Here is an 18,083-nt window from a genome sequence, read left to right on the forward strand (position 1 = left end):
TCAAGTCCTATAGAGACCAAAGCCACAGAACTACAAAGGATTCTCCCAGAGGGGAACTACCATGGTTATCAATAGACATATCACTCCCCATTAAAGGAAGATCTAAAAGACCCAAATCCTTCTCAATTGATAATTAAATGACTACCCATCCATCTGAAAGGAGGAGAAGGTTCATTCAAATAAAAAGAAGAAAAAGCAAATTAAAAAAAAATTACTTAATAGCATTTTATAAGACTATAGAAGAAAAGCCGTTCCTGAAAAGAATGTTTCTTCAAAGGGAAATATAAAAATCTTTTCTATATACAGAATATACATACAATGGAGGCAACATTTGGTCTCACTTTCACTTTGTTCCAAAAAGTCTCCTCACGCTTGGGAACAGTGACAAGATCCTTAGGGTTCTATAAGAAGATTCTATTGTTTTGTCCACTGGCAAGTCATGATGGCTAAAGTTGTGTGTGAAGGAATTTCAGAGCAGACTTGGAGCCCATAAATATGAAGTGTGAATGGCAAAATGCCACAGACACATTGGTATTTCATTAAATTAATTATTATTAGTAAGACTATTTAATGACAACACAAATGGCCCTGGAGTTTTCCCAGTAGTGAGGGGGACATATGTTGAGTTGATCAAACTTCATCTTCTCTCTAAGTCAAGGCTAGGTCTCTCTTTCCAGACTCCACTAATTAGCTCCACACTCTAATGAGCTTCTCAGGTGGCTAAGTGGTAAAGAATCTGCCCGCCAATGCAGCTGACACAGTAGACACAGGTTCAGCCCCTGGGTCAGAAAGATCCCCTAGAGGAGGGCATTGCAACCCACCCCAGTATTTATTCTTTTCTGAGAAATCCCATGGACACAGGAGCCTGGCAGGCTACAGTCCATGAGGTCGCAAAGAGTCAGACATGATTGAGTACGCAGGCACACTACTCTTAATCCTAATCTGTAAGGATGTAAAAATTTGCCTCCTCAATTCCTTTATTCTGTGACCACTAATCATCTCTGTCTTGCTACTCAGCATCTCATTAGTGCTGGAGTATTAATAATACCTTAACACAGATGACACTGAGTTTACTTTGCTTGGTTTATTACCTTAGTCATCTAAAAACTTAGCCCCCTTGACACAAAGTAGAAGCCTAAGTAAAATATTGCTTAAAAAGTTAAAACCAACTCGATGCTGACAGCACTCACAATGGTTTCATCAGCTCTACAGCTGTTAGGCACAGCCCGGCTGAGAGCAGACTCCCAGGGAGCAAGGAAGCCTCCCCCACGTTCACAGTCACCGCCTGGGGCCACCGAAGTCCTCTGGCTCTCCTTCCCACTAATCGGCATCACTCCCTTTTAGTAACTGAATTTGGAACAGATTTCTTTTAGAGAAGCTTTTTTAAATTGTAACCAGAAAAAAAAAAACCTTAAAAATCACTCACCCAAGAAGCCGTTTTGGCTTATTTGCTGCACTGCCAGGGATTGGTTTTTATTTTTAGGAACGTTTTCATGAAGCCAGGCTTTATCTCTTTTACCAAGTGAAATAGATCCAGTTACTTTTATTCATCCTTTACTCTCAGTCTTCTATTTTTGGCCTCAAGAGCTATTTTCTCCAGTAAGAGGGGTGCTGCCCTCAGGATAACTAAAACTTAAATGGGCAAATTCAGCCAAGCCCATGGGTCCCTTCTCATGAAACCCAAAGTGGCATGAGAGCTCCATCTCATGAAGGGTCCCTGAGACACAGATATTCAAAGGAGGCTGAGTAGGTCGGTGACTTGGTGGCCCAGGACATGAAACTTACAAAAAAAGCAGACCCTAAACAACAGTTTTTTTCCCGCTGCTCTGTGATGACTTCCATATTGTATGGTCCTTTGGGTGCACAAAGATCCTCTTCAGGAGGTTTCCTTTTAATATACAAAGACCCTAGAAGGAAGGCCACTGCTATACTATTCACTGCTTATGTGTTAATTAGAAGAAGACACCCTTCCTGCATATCCCACCTCAGGACTTGGCTTGTGAGAAAAGCATGAGTTGGATCTCTACCTCCCCACACTCCCCTGCCTGGCCTCCCTGTCACTGAATAGCAGTTGGGTTTCTTTGTAACACCGGAGCAACATTTATTTTTCCATTCATTCATCACATGTTTCAGGCATGACTATGAGTAAGGCACTTGTCATCCTTCTCAGTAAATGGCTGTCGTGAGCAATAGTGCGAGGTGCTAAGATAAAATAGGCCCAGGGTTGGTGAATATTCAGGTTTAACTGGAGCACAGGAGAGCCATGAGTGGTTGAACTTAAAAAGGAGCTTACTTGACTAATCAGTAGAAGATGGTGAATTAAGGCAATTTTAGAGAAGGGAAATAACTCACCAACACTCAGCTTTGCGGATATAGACTTGGTGATAGTCAACAGAATAGACTGGAGTGTGACAAGAGTAGGAGGAGCCTGGAGGCAGAGAGGCCAGCTAGGAAAGGTGACATTATATTATTATCCAAACACTCACCACCACCTGCCAAGGGAACATTATATACTCCTAATCCATTAGCCTTAGGTCTGCCTACATGGCATTCTTTAGACAATTATATGGGAATGCATAGAAAACATGCCATTTTCAAGAAAAACTTTAAGGGCCTGTAAATGGTTCTATCACATGCTCTTTTATAATATCCCAAAGCAGAGCTGTTCCTTCAGTCTGGGTCCCAGGATGACAACCACATGGAGCAGAGCTGCAGTTGACTCAGAATGAGTAAGTATGGAGTGAGAGACCCTCCTGTGTGTGCAAGCTGCTCAGATTTGGGGACCATTATTGCCGTAGAACTTCCTAGGTTCACTGATGTGGGAAGCTAATGTACCATGAAAGCAAAGGCAATAAGGTCTTAGACTAGATGGACAGATGCAGCATGGGAGAGGAAAGGGCAGACACAATACTAATTATAACAACAACAAACCATCATCTAACATTCATTTAGTATTTATATGTCCACTCTTCTCTTAACTACATCTCATTTAATCCTCATAGAGCTAGAAACACATACCTGTTTAACACCAAAGTATGTGCTCTTACCCATTTTTGCCAGTAACCAATAAAGCCTGGTGATTGTAAGGTTAACTCAACAGAGCTGGGTTCCTCAAATCCTGCATGTTCTCAAAAATGTCCTGTCTCCAGGACTTGGCCAGCTCTTAGGAGCTGAGCTCTGAGTCCTTAGAATAGTCTGCCGGGTAAAAGTGTTATATGCCTGAAGCCTTGAGCCAAGCAGTATCAGTCTGGTCAAATAGTTTATCCTAACAGTATGATTCACAGTGAATTCCTGTCTTTTCCTGGGGATCTGGAGTCTGAACAACTGAAATAAATCACATTGGCACTGCATGTCTACATGACTGATTCCTAATAAAAACCCTGGACACCAGGGCTCAGGTGAGCTCTGCTGGTTCCCTGGTTGCACATCGCATCACACATCATTGCTCAGAGAATTAAGCACAGCCATGCGACTCCCCTGGGAAAAAAGTTTTGGAAGCCTGTGCCTGTTTTCTCCTAGAAATCATGCCCAATGCATCTTTCCCTTTTCTCTTAATCTCTGTCCTTTTACTTCAGTAAACCATAGCCATGAGTGTACTAGCTTTTCTAAGTCGATGTATTCTTTCAGCAGGTCATCAAGCCTAAGGGTGGTCTTGGGGTGTCATGACACAGCACAGAACATGAGACAGGCAAGTGTCAAAAGTGACCCCAAATTTTCAAGCCTAGGTGGCTCAAAAAATTCAAGAGCAGAAGTGGGACTTCTGGGCAAACATCCAGAGGAAAACGTGATCCAAAAGGATACACGCACCCCAGTGTTCATTGCAGCACTGTTTACAATAGCCAAGGTATGGAAGCAACATAAGTGTCTATTGACAGAGGAATGGATAAAGAAGTCGTGGTATATGTGTGCAGTGGAATATTACTCGGCCATAAAAAATGAAAGAATGCCATCTGCAGCAACATAGACGGATCTAGAGATTTTCATACTGAGTAAATTAAGTCAGAGAGAGAGAAATACTGTATGACATCCCTCATATGTGAATTCTAAAAAGAAATGATACAAATACATAAAATGTTTATGAAACAGAAACACTCACAGACTTAGAAAATGAACTTATGGACACATAGCGGGGAAGGGTGGAAGGAAGAGATAATGAGGGAGTTTGGGATTGACATGTACATGCTGCTATGTTTAAAAACTGAATAACCAACAAGGTCCTACTGCATAGCACAGGGAACTCTGCTCAATGTTATATGGCAGCCTGGATGGGAGAGGGTCTGGGGGAAAATGGCTACATGCATATGTATGGCTGAGTTTCTTTGCTATGCACCTGAAACTATCCCATCATTGCCAACAGGATACGCCAATATAAAATAAAGTTATTAAAAAAAGAGTAGAAGTGGAAAAGCCAGGAGGGATTGGTGAGCTGAGGTGGGGAGTAAAGGAGGAGGCTGAGCAGACAAGTGGAGGAAGGAAGGTAAGTTTGGCACCTGATTTACTACATCTGACTCCAATATCCAGGTAGGAATGTTTAGTGAGTGGTAGAAAATGTACAGTTAGAGTCTGTGATGGAAGTCCAGGATGGTAATACAGTTGGTGATTGAAACCACAAGAGTGAGAGAGAGTCCCGAGGAAAAGATTAGAGAAAAGGAGTGGCAAAGAGTCAAACATAAACTGCAGAGAATATAATTTGGCTGCCTTGGGAGCCAAAACCAGTGAGAAGGAGAAGCTACTTTTACCTATTTCCCATTCATCACAAAGAATGGTCTGTTTAATTTTAAATAAATTTATATTAATCCAGGGTTTTGTGGATATATAAATAGCAGTAAAAAAAAAATCAGCAGTATTGATTTTCTCATAGTATCTTCATTTTCAAAGGCATTTAAAACCCTGCTTCATGAGCAAAGCATCTGGGCGTGACTATGATGCTGTTGATAATCCAAATAAACTGGGGCAAAGGGAAGCCCCAGCCATCCATGATACTCCATCATGTATCTGTGCAGCTGCCACCAGGGCTATTTTTATGTGTTAATTTACGTTAAAAATTATTTTTTTTAATTGGGTCCAAAAAAAAGAAAATGATAAAGCCAGTTCAGGGCCTGTGAAACAGAGGCTTCTTTTCACTTAACACAGCACTCTCTATTTTTCTGCATTTCCCTCCAACAGCAAACAGAGCAAGAGGCCAAGAGCATCAGGCTCAACTCTGACCTTTCACTTTTTCTTCTTCTCCTTTCAGGTAGGATTTTTTCTTCTATTCCACCATGCTTTTAGGTCCCATAATCTTCTTATTGAGGCATCAGAAAACAAATCTGCTAAAATCTTCCTTTTTTTATTTTTTTTTTTTTTTTTTTTTTGCTTGAGAATGCACATACACAGCTACTTTTAGGAGAGAATAACAAATTGTTCCTAGGACCTCATAACAGACAACAAACGCTAAGGAAATCTCAGCCTCTTATGCTGCCCGTGATGGAGAACTCTGTTCCATCACCTCAGACTCAAGTTGTTGGGAAAGCCATTGACGTATAACATCCAAACCAGTGTCTCAAAAGCTCCCCCGTGTGTGCATATGAAAAATAACTCATCAAAGGAAAAATGCACTGGATTAAGGGCAAAACTAGAAAAGGGACCAATTTTCAGACCTCAAAAATGTGTTAAGATACAAGAAAACAGCACATCATATAATTATTACTTTATTTTCATGTCGTATTTATGATGTAAAAGAATAATTACTTTAAGTGGGCTGGTTTTATATAGATTATAGCATTAACAAATAAAATGGATGCATGAAAATGTTTTGATTTTTCTATAAAAGGGATTTTAAAATGCCAAAAATGAAAAATCACTGGATATACACAAAAAGAAAAGATAAGCTATCCAAAGAGAACACAAGCAATTGATCTGAGCGTTTCAGCCCAAGAAAGGAATTGTGTGAAAGTAAACCAAAACTTTTCACACAACTTTTCACACTTTTCATAAAGCCTAGTGGCAAGGTTTTCAGATTTCCCTTTTTGCCCGTTTATCTTTCCCTCAGGGAAAAACAGGGTATAGCTAAGACCACGAATGTAAATCAGCAACCTCCTCCCTCCACCCCCAAGCAAATGGCAGGCTTCCAGAATATTAAAGCCAAGACTGGCAAAGGTTTTGTCTTCCAACCTCCGTCTTTTACAAATGAAGAAAAGTGAGCTCAGAGAAATGAGTGGAGTTGACAGAAAAAACTGAGAATAGACCCTTACTCTTTTGTTTTCTAGTCCAACCATTATTCCTTTACATCATGCTGTCTCCCGATTTTTAACAACAGAAATGGATAATACATAGGAAAAACACTAATAAATAGTATTTCAATACTAAAAGGTACTAAGCACTTAGTCTGTGCCACACATGGTTTTAAGTACACTACTAGAATTAACTCAATTGTCCTGAGAGAAACATTCTGAGGTTATATTACCTCAGAATGTCACCTCCACTTTACAGATGGGGAAACTGAGGCACAGAGAAGTACCTCCCCAGGGATCTTAGAAAGTCATAGGGGAATCGTTCTAATACTTACCCAGTCTAACCATAGAGATTAAATCCTTAATCACAAGTAACTAAATAAGACACAGAAAGTATCACTGTTATTCAAAATTCAACAGGGCACCAGCTATAAAATTAAACTTTGTTTTGCTTTGTTTTTTAAACAGGAGTGCATGCATGCTCAGTCACTCAGTTGTGTCTGACTCTTTTGTGACCCCATGGCCTGTAGCCTGACAGGCTCCTCTGTCCATGTGATTATCCCATCAAGAAGACTGGGGAGGGTTTTCATTTCCTACTCCAGGAGCTCTTCCCAACCTAGGGATGGAACCCACATCCCCTGCAGCTCCTGCATTGGCAGGTGGTCTCTTTACCACTGAGTCACCTGGGAAGCTCCTTGAACAGGAGTAGGACCAACTTAAAAAAAATAATAATAACAGCTAGCTTAGAAGGAAAAATCTTGCCCAATTAGAACAATAAACTTGAAGCTTTGTAAGTCTCCGATTTTATACAAATCATCTAAATAGAGGGTTGTATCCTTTGGCATGCTAACTGAAATCATGTTTACCTAGAATTAGAAAGTATGCTCATCTATTTATACTCTTCTAGGCATTTCTAACTGAAACTCCAGTACTTTGGCCACCGCATGCGAAGACTTGACTCATTGGAAAAGACTCTGATGCTGGGAGGGATTGGGGGCAGGAGGAGAAGGGGACAACAGACGATGAGATGGCTGGATGGCATCACTGACTCGATGGACGTGAGTCTGAGTGAACTCCGGGAGTTGGTGATGGACAGGGAGGCCTGGCGTGCTGCGATTCATGGGGTCACAAAGAGTCGGACACAACTGAGCAACTGAACTGAACTGAACTGAGGCATTTCTTGTTGAACCTATTTTCCAAGTGATAAAATTAGATTTCTTAAGGGGGGAAACCCCTCCTGCTTCTCTAACTGATCCAAATTAATACCAACTTCCTAAAGATACCACTGACCACCCAGCGTCTACATCCAATGGAAATGTGCAGGCTTACCTCATGGAAGCTCTTCATTGTTTTCTCCCTCTCTCAGTTTCTGCAATATCACTCTCTTGGCCCTTGCCTGGTCTTTTACTCCTCTTTAGCAGGTCCTCCTCACCCATATGCTTGGTAAGGCTTGGCATGTATTCCCAGGGTTCTGTCCTTGCTGGGTTTTCCCCACAGCCCCTGCCCACACTCATACCATAGCTTTCCCTGCTACTTAGGAAATGATGCCTGTCTTCAATGCTGGGGTTTCCAAGCTGCTTCTTTCCTCTAAGCTTCACACTGTCTGTGGCAATTCTTCAAACTCGACATAATCAAATCCAAATTCCTTATATGTCACCAAAAATGCTATTTTCCAGCCTGTGGTCCTTATCTTGCTTAATAGAGTTCCCCAGTTCACAAGCCCAAACCATGAGTCACCTGAGACTCCCTCCCTTCTTCTCACGATACATCCAGCAAAGCTGTAATTTCTACAAATTGTACTTTCTAAATTGCTCTTGAATCCTCCCCTCTTACCTTCATGTTCATGAAAACCATGTAGAGTCTACCTGCATGACCGTATCTCTCCCCATCTCCCAAAACACTGGCTTAGGTTGGGTTCCATAAGAAACAGACTCTAAGCTAAGAATTTAAGTGCAAATATTATTGAAGAAGAGACCCCCAGGAGCAAGTGTAAGGGGCGTGGAAGAACGGCAGGGGTGAGAAGAAATACTGATGTGAAAATGATCAGATCACTGCTGTGAGCAGTGGGGCTCCATCCAGTGGGGGCCTCCAGGACACCCAAGGATGAACTGCAGTTTTGCCCCACTCAGGGACCAGGAAGCTGGGACATTTATCCATCATTGTCTCAGGGCTGCTACCAAGGGGGTTAACTCCCCCTCATTGGGCCTGCCTCCTTGGAGTCTAGCAAACTTCCAGTCACTGTTGGCTTGCGTGGGAACCATGGCTGCCGAGGGACTCTGAGAAATCCTGGGAGGCTCCCAGAGGCTTTAGAAAGACTCCAGGTGCCTCTGCACAGCCTACCAGACATTCCATGCTCGTCTCCTTCTTTCTTCTTTCGTCATTTCCCACGTGCTCTAGCCTTACCAACCTCCCAAAGGTTCCCAAAACACACAAGGCCATTGTCACCTCTGTGTTTTGGACTTACTAGTCCCTCTTCCCAGACCACCTCTACCTCCCAAGCCTCTTCCCCTCCATCTGAAATACCACCACTTTTTGACAGGATACAGCTCACATATCCCGCCCCATCTCAAGATCTCAAGCTTCCCCTCAATTTCCTGCCCCTAAGTCGAACACTTGCATCCATGCCACTGCCATGCCTTGTCAAACTGTCTCCCTCATCAAACCGCATGGTAGTTGCTGGTTGTGGTTGGGCCAGCCAGCTGGAGTGTGAACTCCTGACGAGTAGGGACTACGCTCGATTTCTCTCTGATGCTCCAGCACCACGCCCAAGGCCAGGAAGGAGGAACAACTGGAAAAATACCAAATAATTCCTGAAAGGTCTGGATATCATACAGAATAAGTAATGTAAATCTCCAATTAACACAGCAAACAAAACAAAGCATAAGAAAGATGGGGGAGGGGATATAGCAATTTTCCCTTTAGTGCATGGTTTTCTTAAAAAATTGCTAGGTAGGGAGATTTTTCCTTTGTTGTTGCTGACCCCATGGACTGTAGCATGCCAGCCTTCCCTGTCCCTCACTATCTCCTGGAGTTTGTCTAAGTTCATGTCCATTGAATTGGTGATGCCATCCAACCATCTCATCCTCTGTCACCCTCTTCTCCTCCTGCCCTCAATCTTTCCCAGCATCAGGGTCTTTTCCAATGAGTCAGCTCTTCGCATCAGGTGGCCAAAGTATTGGAGCTTCAACTTCACCATCCGTCCTTCCAATGAGTATTTAGGGTTGCTTTCCTTTAGGATTGACTGGTTTGATCTCCTTGCTGTCCAAGGAACTCTCAAGAGTCTTCTCCAACACCAGAGTGAAAGCATCAATTCTTTGGTGCTCTGCCTTCTTTTATGGTACAATTCTCACATCTGTACCTGACTACTGGAAAGACCATAGCCTTGACTATACAGACTTTTATCAGCAAGGTAACGTCCTTGCTTCTTAACATACTGCCTAGGTCTGTCATAGCTTTCCTGCCAAGAAGCAATCACCTTCTAACTTTTCCTTATATATGGGCTATAAATCAATATGGTTTACTCTGCCTCAGCTTCTTTAAGTGTCTCTTTATTGGCACTGGTTTCCTTCAAGGGAAACTGGGTGCTTAAGAGACTCTGACAGGGAACCCCTGAGAAAAAATCTTCTACGTGTTCACTCATGGGTATTTTGTGAGCACATTTCAACTTTTCACACTCAGGCACTTTCAAGTGTCTGACTGTAAGTGGGCTTTACACTGGGCCTATCTTTATAGTTAGATACCCCTAGAAGGAAGAAGGGCTTCCCAGGTGGAACTGGTGGTAAAGAACCCACCTGCCAATACAGGTAGATGTAAAAGACGTGGGTTCAATCCCTGAGTCAGGAAGATCCCCTAGAGGAGGGCATGGCAACCCACTCCAGTATTCTTGCCTGGAGAATCCCATAGACAGAGGAGCCTAACATGCTGCAGTCCATAGGGTAGCACAGAGTTGGACATGACTGAAGCAATTTAGCATGCACACACACAGAAGGAAGAAATAAGTGATATAATCACCTCCTAAGACCTACTTTACTGGCCCCTCAAGGTCACCTGCCTCTGTGCCCCAGCTGAACTGTCCCTGCAGAAGACTTCTGCCCCCTTCAATGCTGATGGGCAGAAAACCAATGCAGTGTGGGGTAGGGGTAGTCTTCCCCTCAACTTTCACTGGCCTGAATAAGGATTAAATTCATATTTTGGGGTAGGGTTTTTTTAACATATTAGTTGCTAAAAGAAGAGGTGATAAACTATTTCCAAAGGTCATTTTAGTTCAGCCCAAATTGACTCTGCCTGCATTGACGTGAAAACTAAACAAACTGCAGATATCTTTGAACTGGATCCTGTGACACAGTTTGTACTGGGCAACTGTTGTTCAAGATTTTGCTATTCACTGATCAATGCCACCACGTCTGATGGAAACTAAATTGCCTTCCATCCATATAGACGTGATTTCAGCTTTTCTCCCCCTGCCCCTCCCCATCCTTATGGTTACACAATGGAAAGGAAAACAACCACAGTGGATCTTCCTTGTTGGAGGCTATAACATTGGGTGTTCCCTTCCATCACCTGTGTTTTGGGTTTTACCCTAACCAACGTCAGGATCCTTTCATCTGAGGTGACAGAAATCTACACATAAAGTAACAATGCAATCTGTTGCAGGAGAAAGCAAAGAAGAAATTTTGGAACACCCTGCTCAGAAGTCAGGTCAGCTGTTTATATTTTATTTCATATTTCCAGATTCAGTGTAGGCAGCCAAAGAGTTGCTATTCAAAATGTTTTGCTGACCTCACAAGAACCAATGTAAATAGACTTTCTACACAATGACGCCAGTGCTGAAGGCAGTTTCTGTGTTTTTATATTTTGTGAGATCTCTGTGTATACTGCTTCCAAGTCCTTGTGTTGGTGAGCAGAGTTTTGCTTTGGTGTAAACTGATACCAATTTTTGCAGCCTACTGTTTCTCCTAGTTTCTCTCCAATAACTACAGAACCAAGGAGAACAGAGTGAAAGGTCATGCTGTACTTAATTCCCCTTTTCATTCCTATACTCCTTGATTTTCTTTGCCTGGTGTCCATGTCTCAGAGTTGTTTTATGACCAATATCTTGCCCTTAAAGGTTTGGGCTACCCAATCAAGCAATCCCCAATGGATAACAGAAGCTAGCAATTAACTCAATACTCCTTAAGTACCTCTGAGGGGCAAATTACAACTTTTCTAAGCATTCACTTCCTTTTTTTTTTTTTTTTTCCTCCATCTCAGCATTCCTTTGAAGAAATGAATGACTTGAACCAACAATTTACCATCCAAGAAATTGCAGTACAGAGGTTTTGCACTTTATCCTCCAATAAGGAGCAAGTCAGTGAAAGGGCCAGAACAAAGCACAAGCCTAATAACAAAGTTCGGTGTCCTTTCCCTCATCCTCCCCTATGCTTATGCCAAATTCCACTTTATAACAAACAGCGGTGGAGAGATGCTCTAGCTGAGGTCTATATGCCTGTGGAAAAACACAGGAGGGCCTGAGACTCCTGAAACTGTACCCAAATGGTTGATATATGTGCATTTTTATGAGGAAAGAATCAATAATTCCAGAATGGCTAACAATGATTTTAATCATATGCTTCGTATTAAATATATTTGAAATAGCAAAACAATCCTATATGAGACCTGACATTTCTCTGTCCCATCTCCTAAAATGTGCCTTGTTGCAATTTTACACATACAACAAGCTACCCCAGAAGTAAGTAGGTTAAAATAACAATATGTATTTCATTTTCTCCCAATCTGAGCAGGGCTCAGCAGGCACAGCCCTCCGTTCCATGAAATGCCAACTGGGGTGACCCAACCGGCACTGGGGGATCTGCTGGCTACTGGTTCCTCTCCACGTGGGCCTGCATGGGGGAGGCTTAGCTTCCCCACAGCCTGGCAACTGCCTCAATAGACTGTAAGCAGAAACTATACCACTTCTTAAGGCCTGTACTCAGTCAGACACAGTGTCCCTCTGCTCCAGCCTATTGGTCAAGCCATCATGAGAAGGTTCACGGGGAGGACGTGTAGACCTTACTTCTTGACAGGAAGAGCACCAAAGAATTTTGAGGCCATGATTTTAGACTGCCACATATGTCTAGGGTCATCTTTTCTCTTCCTGAAGTTTGCTCCACCACAGATCTTTGCTGTGTGAGAGACCAAGCTCTGACACTTCTTACATGTCCCTCTTGCCAGGATGAGTCTGTAGGCAATGCAACCTACTACCCCAGTTGATCTGCTCCTCTCTGGTCACCCTTGGCTCCTTCTTAGCTGCAGGTGCTCACCCCTCCATTGCAAGGATCACTCGAAGTACTCTGTCTAGCCTATTCCTTTAAAGAAATGCTACCCAATGGCTTTAGGGGGATGACAACTGTGGATTCTGTCTCTAGACAGAGGGATAAAAGTTCCTCTGAGAGATTTCTATTAGATACGAGCAATGTGATGAGAAAAAAAAAGAGACTGGCCTTTCCCAGCATAACTCCGTGAACCATTGACTGGGTTGAAAGCATTCCCAAGTCAGCCTGTTTACAGGCACTACCCAACCACATAACTCTTTGAAAAGCAAGAGTTATTAAGATTTTCAAGGAAATGCCAACCGGTACTTACATTTCTTGCATCACTTTCCCCCATTCTCTTCATTAAGTCAAATGACTGATCCATAAAATTGGTTATCAGCACTGAAAAATTCTCTGATACTATCTGCTTTAGGCTGCCTCAGGCAGACTTTTGGAAATGGTCTGCTTTCGCTCTGCAGTAGAGGTGATAAAAAAGGGCCACCAGCTGAGGAGAAAAAGTTCCAACTCCAGGCTTGATGAGGCTATAAGCCACTATTCAAATCAACCAAGCACTCCAGAAGTCTTTTATTAGTCTTTTTTTTTTTTTTTTCCATTCTCCAGCAACTTTTATTGGTCACGGAATGTGAAATTATGTGCAGCACCTGGGGTTTAATTAACAGTCTCATTTATAAACCAATTCAATATTCATCTTATTTTTAAAACAACGTTTGCTTTTGAATAAACTGATATGTAAAACCAACACGCTCCTACCCCATGCAAAAGCAAGCAGCTTGTAAACCCACTGTTAAGGAGACGCTGGATGAAACAGCAGAAGTTTTACCCACACTTTCACCAACCCACTCTCTCTGATCCATCAGCATGTCAGGACCCCTCCTGTCTTCAGAGCCTTTGCAATCATTTTCTTTGTTCCAGTCTCTCTTCTCCAGAAAGTTCTGTGGCTTGTCTCCTCTTCCTCTTCAGGTCTTTATTTATATTTCACTTTCTTAGTGAACCTGCCCTTGGAAGCCCCATCTAAAATTTGCAAACCACTGTACACACACCACTTCCTCTCATCCTCTCCTTATAATTTTCTTCTCACTATAGAGTATATGATGTATTTTACTTATTTACTGCCTGTCTCCCCTTCTATAATACAATGATACCTTCATGAACACAGGATTTTTTTTATGTCTTGTTTATTGCTGCTGCTGGAATAGTACCTGGCATCAAGTAGATGTGCCAGACATATTTATTAATAAATAATTGAATGAACTATCGATCCAACCTGTAACTGTCCTCACATGGTGATAACACAGGTTCCTAGTTGCACTGCCTGCTTTGAAAAGAGTTACCGATCTGGCTCTAACAGCCTTCCAACTGGCTTACTTTTCTATTCCTGCCGTAACAAATTACCACAAACTTTGTGGCACAAGGCAGCAAAACGTCATTGTCTTACGGTTTCGTAGGTCAGATGTCCAACACGGGACTCAGTGGGCTAATATAAGGTGTGGCCTGGCTCTGTCCCTTTCAGGAAGTTTTAGGGCAAGATTTGTTTCCATGTATTTTTCAGATTCTCTAGGTCATCCCCAACCCCAGGAAGGTGTGTGGCCCCTTCCTGCATTTTCAGAGCTGGCAATGTCACCCGGCTCTGGCCCTTCTTCCTTGGTTACATCTTCCTCTGACTCTCTTTTTCTGCCTCCCTCCTTATGTGAGACCCATGCAGATAATCCAAAACAATTTCCGTATTTTAAGTTCATCTGGTTAGCAACCTTAAATCCATCTACCACATTAATTTCCCTTTGTCCAGCAACTAAACATATTCCTAGACCTCTGAGATGAGGATGGGGAACTCTTTGATGGCCATTCTCTCTTCTCATCACATCATTCTCTGGAATAATCTAAGAAATGACAAGACCTCTCCCATCACTTTCATAGCTGTGATGTTTCTTATCCAGATCCACACTGAGCCCTTACATTTGCTCCTGTCATAAATCCTTATTGAGGTACAGTACAAACTTCCCAAGACTTAGAGGCGGAAGACATTCACTGAAGATCCTTTCTGAAACTGACCAACTCAGTTACTATCACTGAGATTCCCTTTTCTCAACAGAAAAATGGAAATAACAAAACCTCCTGACAGGGCTATTATGAAGATGAAATGTGGTAATGTTTATAAAAGCTCTATAAATGTCAAACTCCACTCGATGTAAGGGATCATTATTATGATAGACACCTCTAGCACCAAGGATACCCTGAGTCTGTACTGATGGTGGTTTTGATTGTTTTGCTCCCTGAAAGGAATGATATGAATTATCACTTACATACTTTGGACAAATCAGAAAGGAAATAGACAGTGATACTCACAGTACAAGTCCTACATTACCTCTTCCTGGATTATGATGACAATATTGCACAGACAATCCAAATGTGAACAAGAATTTGGTTTTTCCTATTTGAAGGTTCTGAGTACAAACTGAAGCAGGGCAAAGGCTAACAGAGTTTTGCTAAGAGGATGCACTGGTCATAGCAAACACCCTCTTCCAACAGGACAAGAGATGACTTTACACATGATACCACCAGATTGTCAATATCAAAATCAGATTGATTATATTCTTTGCAGGTGAAGATGGAGAAACTCTATACAGTCAGCAAAAACATGACTGGGAGCTGACTGTGGCTCAGATCATGAACTCCTTATTGCCAAATTCAGACTTAAATTGAAGAAAGTAGGGGAAACCACTAGACCATTCAGGTATCAGTTCAGTTCAGTCACTCAGTCGTGTCCAACTCTTTGCGACCCCATGAATTGCAGCATGCCAGGCCTCCCTGTCCATCACCAACTCCCGGAGTTCACTCAGACTCATGTATAACCTAAATCAAATCACTTACAATTATACAGTGGCAGTGACAAACAGATTCAAGGGATTAGATCTGATAGACAGAATGCCTAAAGAACTATGGACGGAGGTTTATAATATTGTACAGGAGGCGGTTATCAAAACCATCCCCCAAACAAAGAAATGAAAAAAGGCAAAATGCTTATCTGAGGAGGCCTTACAAATAACTGAGAAAAGGAGAAGTAAAAGGCAAAGGACAAAAGGAAACATATACCCAGCTGAATGCAGCATTCCAAACAATTTCAAGGAGAGGTAAGAAACCCTTCCTAAGTGAACAATGCAAAGAAATAGGGGAAAACAATAGAATGGGCAAGACTAGAGATCTCTTCAAGAAAATCAGAGATACCAAGGGAATATTTCATTCAAATTTGGGTATAATAAAGGACAGAAATGGCATGGACCTAACAGAAGCAGAAGATATTAAGAAGAGGTGGCAAGGTGGCCACCTCTAGCTCACCAAGCTCCAGCAGAAGGAGAAGCCAGGTAAGTAAGGAGGTCTCCATACCATGGTACATACAAAGCAGACTGCCAGCAAATCAACTGGTGATAAAGCCCCAAAGAAGCAACTCGCTACAAAAGCCACTGGCAAGAGTGCACCTTCTACTGGAGGGGTGAAGAAACCTCATCATTACAGGCCTGGTACTGTGGCACTCTGTGAAAGCAGACGTTATCCGAAGTCCACTGAACTGATTCTCAAACTTCCTTCCAGCGTCCGGTGCAAGAAATTGCTCAGGACTTCAAAACAGATCTGCGCTTCCAGAGTGCAGCTACTGGTGCTTTGCAGGAGGCAAGTGAGGCCTATCTGGTTGGCTTTTTGAAGACACCCACCAACCTGTGTGCTATCCATGCCAAACATGTAACAATTAAGCCAACAGACATCTAGCTAGCATGCTGCATACGTGGAGAACATGCTTACAAATTGACTATGATGGGAACATTTCATCCTTTAAAAAAAAAATCTCTTTTTCCTGTTATTGGTAGTTCTGAATGTTAGATATTTTCCCCCCATGGGGTCAAAAGGTACCTAAGTATATGATTGCATGTGGAAAAATAGGGGACAGAAACCCAGTATTGGCAGTTCTTCCATTTTCATTTGTGTGTGAATTTTTAATATAAATGCAGGGACATAAAGCATTAATGCAAGTCAAAATGTTTCAGTGAACAAGTTTTTCAGCAGTTCAATTTTATAACGATTATAAATAAACCTGTTAAATTTTTCTGGAAAATGCCAGCATTTGGATTTTTTAAAAACAAGTAAATTTCTTATTGACTGCAACTAAACGGTGTTTGCAGCATTTTTCTCATACAGTAGATTCTGTCCACTCATACTTTGCTAAGTGAGTTGTCCTATGTGCAAGTACATGTTTTAATGTTGCCTGACTTCTGTGCTGTTCCTGTAAGTTTGCTATTAAAATACATTAAACTATTAAAAAAAAAAAAAAGAAGAGGTGGTGATAATACACAAAAGAACTATACAAAAAAGAGCTTAATGACACAGATAACCACGATGGTGTGATCACTCACCTAGAGCCAGACATCCTGCAGTGTGAAGTCAAGTGGGCCTTAGGAAGCATCACTATGAACAAAGCTAGTGGAGGTGATGGAATTCCAGCTGAGCTATTCCAAATCCTAAAAGATGACGCTGTGAAACTCCTGCACTCGATATGCCAGCAAATTTGGTAAACTCAGCAGTGGCCACAGGACTGGAAAAGGTCAGTTTTCATTCCAATCCCAAAGAAGGACAATGTCAAAGAATGTTCAAACTACTGCACAATTGCACTCATTTCACACACTAGCAAAGACATGCTCAAAATTCTCCAAGCTAGGCTTCAACAGTATGTGAACCAAGAAATTTCAGATATTCAAGCTAGATTTAGAAAAGGTAGAGGAACCAGAGATCAAATTACCAACATCCACTAGATCATAGAAAAAGCAAGAGAATTCCAGAAAAACATCTACTTCTGCTTCATTGACTATGCTAAAGCCTTAGACTGTGTGGGTCACAAAAATACTATGGAAAATTCTTCAAGAAATGGGAATACCAGACCACTCGACCTGCCTCCTGAGAAACCTGTATGCAGGTCAGGAAGCAACAGTTAGAACCAGACATGAAACAACAGACTGTCTCCAAATTGGGAAAGGAGTACGTCAAGGCTGTATATTGTCACCCTGCTTATTTAACCTGTATGCAGAGTACATTATGCAAAATGCTGGATTAGATGAAGCACAAGCCAGAATCAAGATTGCTGGGGAAAATATCAATAACCTTAGATATGCAGATGACACCACCTTTATGGCAGAAAGTGAAGAGGAACTAAAGAGCCTCTTGATGAAAGTGAAAGAGGAGAGTGAAAAAGTTAGCTTAAAACTCAACATTCAAAACATGAAGAGCATGGCATCCAGTCCCATCACTTCATGGCAAATAGATGGGGAAACAGTGACAGACTTCATTTTCTTGGGCTCCAAAATCTTCTGCAGATGGTGACTGAAGCCATGAAAGTAAAAGACGCTTGCTCCTTGGAAGAAAAGCTATGACAAACCCAAAGAGCATATTAAAAAGCAGAGACATTAGTTTGCTGCAAATGTCCATCTAGTCAAAGCTATGGTTTTTCCAGTCGTCATGTAAAGATGTGAAAATTAGACCATAAAGAAGGCTGAACATCCAAGAATTGATGCTTTTGAAC

At 42.0% G+C, this 18,083-nt stretch overlaps 1 long non-coding RNA gene and 1 pseudogene across 2 annotated transcripts in view; one reads left to right on the forward strand and one right to left on the reverse strand.

Moving 5' to 3' along the window:
- LOC138984186 (uncharacterized) overlaps positions 1-18,083 on the reverse strand; it is a 509,093-nt gene that overhangs the window by 403,832 nt on the left and 87,178 nt on the right. Inside the window, exon 1 of one of the 2 annotated variants that reach the window (XR_011461446.1) lies at positions 7,542-7,764. The exons of the other annotated variant lie outside the window; for it this stretch is intronic. This is a non-coding gene — a long non-coding RNA (uncharacterized lncRNA). Of the gene's footprint in view, positions 1-7,541; positions 7,765-18,083 lie in introns of those variants that run through there. 2 annotated transcript variants of the gene reach the window in all.
- LOC102266708 (histone H3.3C-like) lies at positions 15,906-16,393 on the forward strand (annotated as a pseudogene).

This window comes from Bos mutus, chromosome 20 (genome assembly GCF_027580195.1).
Source record: "Bos mutus isolate GX-2022 chromosome 20, NWIPB_WYAK_1.1, whole genome shotgun sequence".
Lineage (NCBI taxonomy): Eukaryota > Metazoa > Chordata > Mammalia > Artiodactyla > Bovidae > Bos > Bos mutus.